The sequence below is a fragment of the Arachis duranensis genome, chromosome 3 (genome assembly GCF_000817695.3).
Source record: "Arachis duranensis cultivar V14167 chromosome 3, aradu.V14167.gnm2.J7QH, whole genome shotgun sequence".
Lineage (NCBI taxonomy): Eukaryota > Viridiplantae > Streptophyta > Magnoliopsida > Fabales > Fabaceae > Arachis > Arachis duranensis.
In genome coordinates, this window is record NC_029774.3 from 124,098,401 (window position 1) to 124,107,326 (window position 8,926).

The window sequence follows — 8,926 nt, forward strand, 5'->3', positions numbered from 1 at the left end:
ATATATATATCTAATATGTTTTTAATTTTTTTATTAACTTACCACATGGCATGATTTTATTGGCTGCTGTAAGTCCCTCTTTAGAGGGACTCTCAGTCTTGATCCACGTGAAAAGCCTTCCTTCCCTCTTTGCTCCAACGGCAATTGGGTCCCTGTATGTCAGAGAGGGGACTCTATTTTTCAGCATTGGAGTTGCTCTAATTAGCAGGGTTTAGAGTTGACCTTTTGTTGATCGGAGATAAACTTTAGTCCCAACTCAGTGTAATCCCCCAGATCCTGCTTCAGTATTGACAAAAACCAGCTCCAAGTGTCTTTACATTCGTTCGGAACCACATCATACGCAATGACAAAAAGTGGTTGTTGGCATCTTGCCCCACTACAGATAATAGCTATCCACCATAGTAATCTTTGAGGAAGCACCCGTCCAACTCGATTAGAGGCCTGCACCCATCTTTAAAACCCCTTTTACATGCATCCAAACTTATATACAATTTGTTGAACAGTGGCAGCGACTCTGGCTGAGGTATGACATCAATCATAGCTGTGCTCCCTGGATTACTCCTGTGTAGTTCCATCAGATAGTCGCGGAGCTTTCCATACTAAACTTGTTTCTTGCCTATAACTATCTCTCTGGCAACCTTCAGTCCCCTACTTATCATTTTCTCATTAAGATGTACATTGTACTCCTCAATCATATACTCCTTGGCCTATTTAGGCTTTAACTCAGGCTGAGTCAGTAGCCTCTTCATCAACTTTGATGTCACCCATTTTATGCTAGCTAGATTATTACCAAAATCTCTAGTACAGTTGTGCTCATTAACTAGTGTCTTCTGATAACACCCCCAACACTGTTCCAAGAGGTCAAAATCAACCAAGGACAGTTCTCTCCTGCACGTGTAGCCCTCACCCTCTTCTTTTCATTCTTTAGATACATCACATCCTTCCCTTCATACACAAAGTAGTCCTTTAGTGCTTTCTTAAAATTTTTCATTGTGATGAATGTTTGCCCCACCTTAAATTCAACTTTCCCATATTTTGTCTCCTCATTGAAAACATCAAATGCAGTCCTGTTTTCATCATCATCAGACACCGAGCTGTTAAATACTTCACTCTCATATTCATAAGGCTTGTCATAATCTGAGTCTAGCTCTTCCCCAACAATATCAAAATTTGACGCTTTTGTATTTTCAGCCAGTCCATGTCTAGCCTCCACACCACCAACTGCTTCAGGCCCATCAACTACTGCACCTTCTGCCCCAGTTTTTTTATTCCTCATAATATGTTTCCTCGTCCTATCTGAATACCTCTTGGAAGCCCATTTTTTGATTGTCTTTGGAGAATAACATGGACCACATTTACTTGGTCCAGGCTTATCCCTATTTTTTGGGCCAGACTTCACCTCACCATCTGGTCCATCCTTCACCTCACCAGCTGGACCACTCTTCACCTCCCCAACTGGACCCTGACTAGCTCTCTTCATGTTCTTCTTTTTCTTCAATCTCTTATTCCTTTTCTGTACGTCACTATCGTCACTGTTATGAGTCTCTTCATATTCCGGAGGAGGTGGCTTATATGACTCGTCTTCAGTTGTTTCATATCCATCACCTGAGGAAGATGAGTCACTCATAATAACCTCCTCAACTTGCATCTCCTCATCCACAACTTTTGGCACACTAACCGGGTGATCAAAGTAGATATAAATCTCGTTTGTTTCCTTGTTTTTAATCTTATTATTCCTCATGTCATTTATCTTAGTATCACCCCTCATTACATGTAAGCCAGATTTCAAGTCAGGTGCCATGCTATCAAACCAAAACATCGTCTTGTACTCCCTATAACCCAACCCCTTCAGTAACATTTCAAAATCAAAGAAGGTCACCAAATCAATGTCTAAAGGTGGCCACTTCTTGACTTTTTCATCAACATATTCTAATTTGCCTTGTGCATTTCTCTTAAAATTTTCTCCATGATGGAAAACAGGAACTCCTTCAAACTCATCCATCTGAAAATTATTTTTACTAATCAAAATTCAATTCATGACAGTTTAACATCACTGTGTCAATCATCTAAACTACTAACAATTAACATTAATTATTTAATAAATTAACTAAAAAACTTCAAAATTTATTCACGTCCACAACATTTATAAAAATAAACAACCAGGAAACCCATTTCAACCTACTGAACACTAAGACACCAACATGCAATTTAGGAATAGAGATTGGATTATAATAATGTTTTAGATGCCCAAATTTGTCACTAACCTGAATGCCGACACAGGCTGCCTCCACTGCACGACGTCAGTGACTCTGTCAAGTGCGGCGTTAGAGGAGTCCTCCGAGTCCTTCCTGGTGGCCTTGTCAGCTCCCTTGTCAGCACCAACACTTGCTATTTTCACCACTCTCTGTCCTATCGCACGAAGAAGGTTGAGGAGTTTTGGTTATTCTGTAAATATGAGTTAGGGCTTGGGGGGTTATCAAGGAGAGAATGACGTTTGCTTCTTCTTAACCTAGCAACGACATCATTTTTTAATATGACAAGGTGACAAATCGACCCCTGTCCATTCCTCCTTATCCACGTTGGCACTTAACTCTTGACTGACTGCCAGATCAGTGCCGATAAGTGACACATCAGACTTTTCCGTCAACTATAGACGAGGGATACACGGGAGGGGGCGCGATGAGTTATTTTTTGCATAGACAAGGACCGGCGTGGGTTACTTTTTTGGTGAGAGATCGCGTTGTCCTAATTAAAAATGGACAAGAACCAGGTTGGGTGTTTACTCAAAAAAAAGAAACACAAAGAATGTTTACTTCGCCCAAACTATCGCGGTTTGGAAAAATAATTAAAACCGTTACAATATAGATCTCTAATTAAGATAATTTTGGTCGGTACAAATATTAACGGTGAATAGTGCTCAATTTTAAAAATTAGAATCAATATTAATAAAATTTAAAAAGTAAATTTTCGAGGCAAATATAAATAAGTATAGTGTGAGACATACAGCAATAATAATTAAACACTTCTCTCTCTTTTATACAAGGATAAAGTACTAAATTGTCCCCTAGGTTTGGGCGTAATTCTGTTTTGGTCCTTAAGGTTTAAAGTTGTTCTATTTGAATCCAAAAAAGTTTCATTTAGCATCAATTTAGTCCCACAATGAGATCAAAATTAAATAATTAACAAAATGTCCTACATAACAACAGTACAAGAACAAAATCGATAATTTAGAGAACAAGTACAAGCATTAGAGACATAAAATCAACCATTGATACATCAATACATTTATTTATTATGTTTTTTATAATATAAACAAAATATTTTCTATAAAACTAAAGAAAATGATAAATAAATGTATTGATGCATCAATGGTTGATTTTGTGCCTCTGAAGCTTGTACTTGTTCTCCAGATTATCGATTTTGTTCCTGAATTGTTGTTATGTAGGACATTTTGTTAATTATTTAATTTTGACCTCACTATGGGACTAAATTGATGCTAAATGAAACTTTTTTGGATTCAAATAGAACACTTTAAACCTTAAGGACTAAAACAGAATTATGCCCAAACCTAGGGGACCAATTTAGTACTTTACCCTTTATACAATTATACTACTACATATAATATTAGTAAATTTATATGAATAATTTCTATTATTATATTGAGATAATAATATTAATAAATATTAATATTAAAATCTTTTATATATATTTTTTGTTTTATATTTATTTTTCTTTCCTTATTTATTTAATTTATAGCACATTATCAACATAAGACTCTGATCTAAATTTAGAAAGACTCAGGTAATAAATTTTTATTATGTCAAAATTTTCTCATCTTAAATTTAATACTCTTAATATATTTAGAAACAACTACTTATCATGGATATTAGATGCCAAAATTCATCTTGATTCAATAGATCTTAGAGATATTGTTAAAGTTAAAAAAATGCATTCCAGAAGAATAAAATCAAAGCCATGATCTTCCTTTGTCGTTATCTTGACAAAAAATTAAAAAATGAATATCTCACACTAAAAGATCCTATAGATCTGTGGAAGAATCTTGAAGAAAAGTATAATCATCAAAAGACATTGATACTTCCTCAAGTCAAATATGAGTGGACACACTTGTGTCTACAGGATTTTAAATCCATAAATGAATATAATTCAGCAATGTTCTAAATTACCTCACGAATGAAATTATGTGGGAAAAAGATAACTGATAATGACATGCTAGAGAAAACTTTCTCAACCTTCCATATCTCGAATGTGCTTTTGCAGTTGCAGTATCGAGAAAAAGAATTTAAAAAGTATTCTGAGCTAATTTATTATTGCCTTTTTGTCATTGAACATAATAATGAAATGCTTTTAAGAATTCACGAAACCTGCTCAAATGGCGCCGCCCCATTTCTTGAAGCAAATGCGGCAAATTATAACCCCATAAGACGTAAATGGCAAGGATTTGGTAACAAGAAAAGTTATGAAAGAAAAAAAATTATGTTCACAATAAAAATTTTAGCAGAAGTGGGATAAAGAAAGAAATAATAGACAAAATAAATCAACAGAGAATAAATGTTTCAGTTGTGTTAGAAAGGGTCATTGGGCACATACTTATCGTATCCCAAAGCACCTATTTGATCTTAATCAAGTATCCTTGAAAAAGGATGACAAATAAAAGGAGCCGAATTTTATTTCAACGAATATTGCTCAAAATTACACCACTTATTATGAAGTATCTGATTTTTTTTAGGATTTTTTAAGGAAATATTGGTCATTTGAGAAATAATGAAAAAGTTTAATATTTAGGTTCGTTAAATATTTATGTAATTAAATAATGTCAAAAATTTTTTGTTAAGTTTTATTTTTTATGTATTTAAATATAATGTATATAAATAATATTTAATAAAATATTAATATTTATGTTTAAGAAAAAATCACTAAATGTGTCAAGTTTTATAATAATAATAATAATAATAATAATAATAATAATAATAATAAATAGTATATGATACTATTTTTATATACAGTATTTTTTTGAAAAGGTAATTTTAATTAGGAATATAATTTTACTGTGCATGTATTATTACTCATTTTATTATTATTATTTGTCTTTGGAAAAAATGAGAAGGACATATAATGAAGATATTTGCCTTTCGAATAGTGCAAGTTCATATACCATTCTCAAAAATAATATATATTTTATTCATCTTTTACCAAAAGAATGATGTATTAATACTATTATTGGCTTAGGCAATGTGATCGAAAGCTCTGGAGGAGCGATAATTTTGTTTTCTAGAGGAACAAAATTCATAATAAATAATGCACTATTGTCTACTAATTAAGTCTCTAAAGAACTTGTTAAGTTTTAAAGATATTTGTCGAAATGGATATCATACTGAAGTAATGAATAAGGAAAATTATGAGTATTTATATATCACAACTCATGATTCAAACAAAAATGTTATATTAGAAAAATTACCTTCACTTTTATTTGGGTTATATTATACTAAAATTAGTGTAATTAAATCACATGCCTAAATGAATTTATAATTTGTCATGATCGATTGGGTTATCTTAGAACAACCATGATGTAAAGAATTATTGAAAACTCACGTACACATTCACTAAAAAACCAAAAAATTCTTAAATCTAGTGAATTTTGTTATGCAACATATTTTCAAGGAAAACTAATTTTAAGACTATCTTGAAATTGAGGCTCCTGAATTTCTAGAAAGGATTTAAGGTGACATATGTAGACCTATTCATCTACTATATGGATCTTTTAAATATTTTATGGTCCTATTAGACGCATATTCGAGATGATCACATGTGTGCTTATTGTCTTTTCGCAACTTGACGTTTGCAAGATTACTTGCTTAAATTATTCGATTAAAAGCACAACTTTCAAAAAATTCAATCAAAACAATTCGCTTTGATAATGCTAGTGAATTCACTTTTCAAGCCTTTGATGCCTATTGTATGACTAACAGAATAAGCGTTGAGCATTCAGTAAATCATATTTACACACAAAATAGATTAGCAGAATCACTTATTAAACGCCTCCAATTATTTGCTAGACCCTTACTTATGATAACAAATCTCCCAACCTCTGCTTGGAGAATGCAATTTTACATGCTATAACACATATTCGTTTAATGCTAACATGTTACCATCAATTCTCTCCTCTGCAATTAATTTTTGGCCAGTAGTCAAATATTTTCCATTTAAGAATATTTGGGTGTGCGATATATATTCCAATTGTCCCGTCTTATCACACCAAAATGAGACCCAAAGAAAATTGAGGATATATGTTGGATATGATTCTCTCTATAGTGAAGTGTATTAAGATACAAATTGGAGATGTATTTAAAGTCTGATTTGCAGATTGTCATTTTGACGAATCAAAATTTTCAACATTAGGAGGAGAGAATAAGCTTCTTGAAAAGGAACTTAATTATAATGCATCATTCTTGATGCATTTAGATCTTCGATTAGGATAATGTGAACTAGAAGTTCAAAAGATTATACATTTGCAAAGAATAGCAAATGAATTGCTTGATGCATTTTCTGATATGCAAAAGATAACTAAATCCTATACGCCAGTTGAAAATATTCCATTTTGAATTGATGTCCCAATTCGACAAATAGTTATCGAAACAAATTCACGTCAAAAGTTTGGTAGATCTGTCAGTTATAAAGACAAAAATTTTCGAAAAAGAAGAAAGATAAATACTATTTCTGTTGAAAAGGATAAAGACATAGTAAAAATACTTACAGTTGTCCAAAATTCTGATATAGTTTTGATGCCAAAGGACATTCAGGTGCTTGAAAATTGTGAAAATGATAAAATCCCGATAAATTATGTCTTTACAAGAGAAAAATAGAACCGAAATAAAGTAGTTGTCAATGAAATATTTGCATATAATGTGGCATTACACATTATGCATGAAAGTAAGGACCTTGAACCAAGAACAGTCGAAGAATGTCGATAAAGGAATGATTGGCCAAAATGGGAAGTAGTCATGAAGGCTGAGTTAGACTCACTTGCAAAGCGTAAAGTTTTTGAACCAGTAGTCCGTGCACCAAAAGATGTAAAACCTGTTGGATACAAGTAGATTTTTATAAGAAAATAAAATGAAAAAAATGAAGTTATATGCTACAAAGCTTGACTTGTAGCACAAGGTTTTTCACAAAGTTCCGATATAGATTATGAAGAAACATATTCTCCTATAATAGATGCAATAACATTGCGTTATTTTGTCAGTTTATCCACATACCATAAACTACATATGCATCTAATGGATGTGGTGACAACTTATTTATATAAATAATTAGATCCTAATATCTATATGAAACTTTCTGAAATACTAAAGGAATCTAAACCATCTAACGAATATTTGTAGGGGTTATACTCAGTAAAATTTCAAAGATTTTAATATGGTCTAAATCAATATGGAAGAATGTTGTATAATTGTCTTACTGAATATCTGGCAAAAAACGGATTCAAGAATGATGATATTTGTCCATGTATTTTTATAAAGAAATCTGCATATATATTTATTATAATTACTGCGTACGTTGATTATTTAAATATCATTGGAACTCCTAAAGAGATTCCAACAATTATAAAATCTCTAAAAAAAGAGTTTGAAATGAGAGATCTTAGAAAGACTAGATTTTGTCTCGGCCTACAGATCGAGTATACAAAAAATTGTATCTTTATTCATCAAACAAGATACACAGAAAAGATCTTGAAGAGATTTTATATGGATAAGTCACGTCCATTAAGTACCCCAATGACCGTAAGGTCTTTAGATGTGAAAAATGATCAATTCTGCCCTAAAAAAGAAAATAAAGATATCATTGCTTTGAAGTACCATATCTTAGTGCCATTAGAGCACTAATGTATCTTGTTAATAATACACGACCTGACATATCATTTGTTATAAATTTACTAGCAAGGTATAGTTCCTCTCCAACCAGAAGACATTGGAATGGAATCAAACAAATCTTTCGATATCTCCATGAAACAGTTGATATGGGACTGTTTTTTGCACATGAATCCAAGTCACAATTAGTTGGCTATGCAGATACATGATACTTATCTGATCTACACAAAGGAAGATCTCAAACTGGGTACCTATTCACATACGGTGATACAGCTATATCATGGAGGTCCACAAAACAGATGATAACAACAATATCCTCTGATCATGCTGATGAAACACTAACGATAAATGAAGCAAGTCACGAATGTTTTTAGCTTAGAAGTTTAATCCAATATATTCTATCATCTTGTGGACTAACTGATAGAAAAATAGCTCCAACTGTTCTATTTGAAGATAATATAATATGTATTGCTCAACTTAAGTGTGGATACATCAAAGGTGATAGAACAAAATATATTTTTCCTAAATTTTTCTTCACTAATGATCTTCAAAATCAAGGAACACTTGATGTCCAACAGATCCACTCAAACGATAATTTGGCAAACTTATTTACAAAGTCACTTTTGAAATTCTCCTTTGAAAAATTGGTAAATCAGATTAGGATGCGCCGATTTTGAGATATTAAATAATGTCGACAATAGGAAGAGATTATGCTCTTTATTTTTTGGTTAGATTTTTGTCCCTATTAGATTTTTCTTGACAAGATTTTTAATAAGCAGTCATCATCACAAAGAATATATTGTACTCTTTTTTTTCATTAAAATATTTTTCATTAGATTTTTGTTTAATAAAATTTTAATGAGATATTTTTTTAATCGACATACAAAGAGAAGTGTTACAATATAAATGTCCAATCAAAATAATTTTAGATGATGCAAATATTAATGGTGAACGGTGCTAAATTTTCAAGGTTAGGCTCAATATTAATAAAATTTGAAAAGTGAACATTATTAATTTTATTTTTTATAAAATTTAATTTT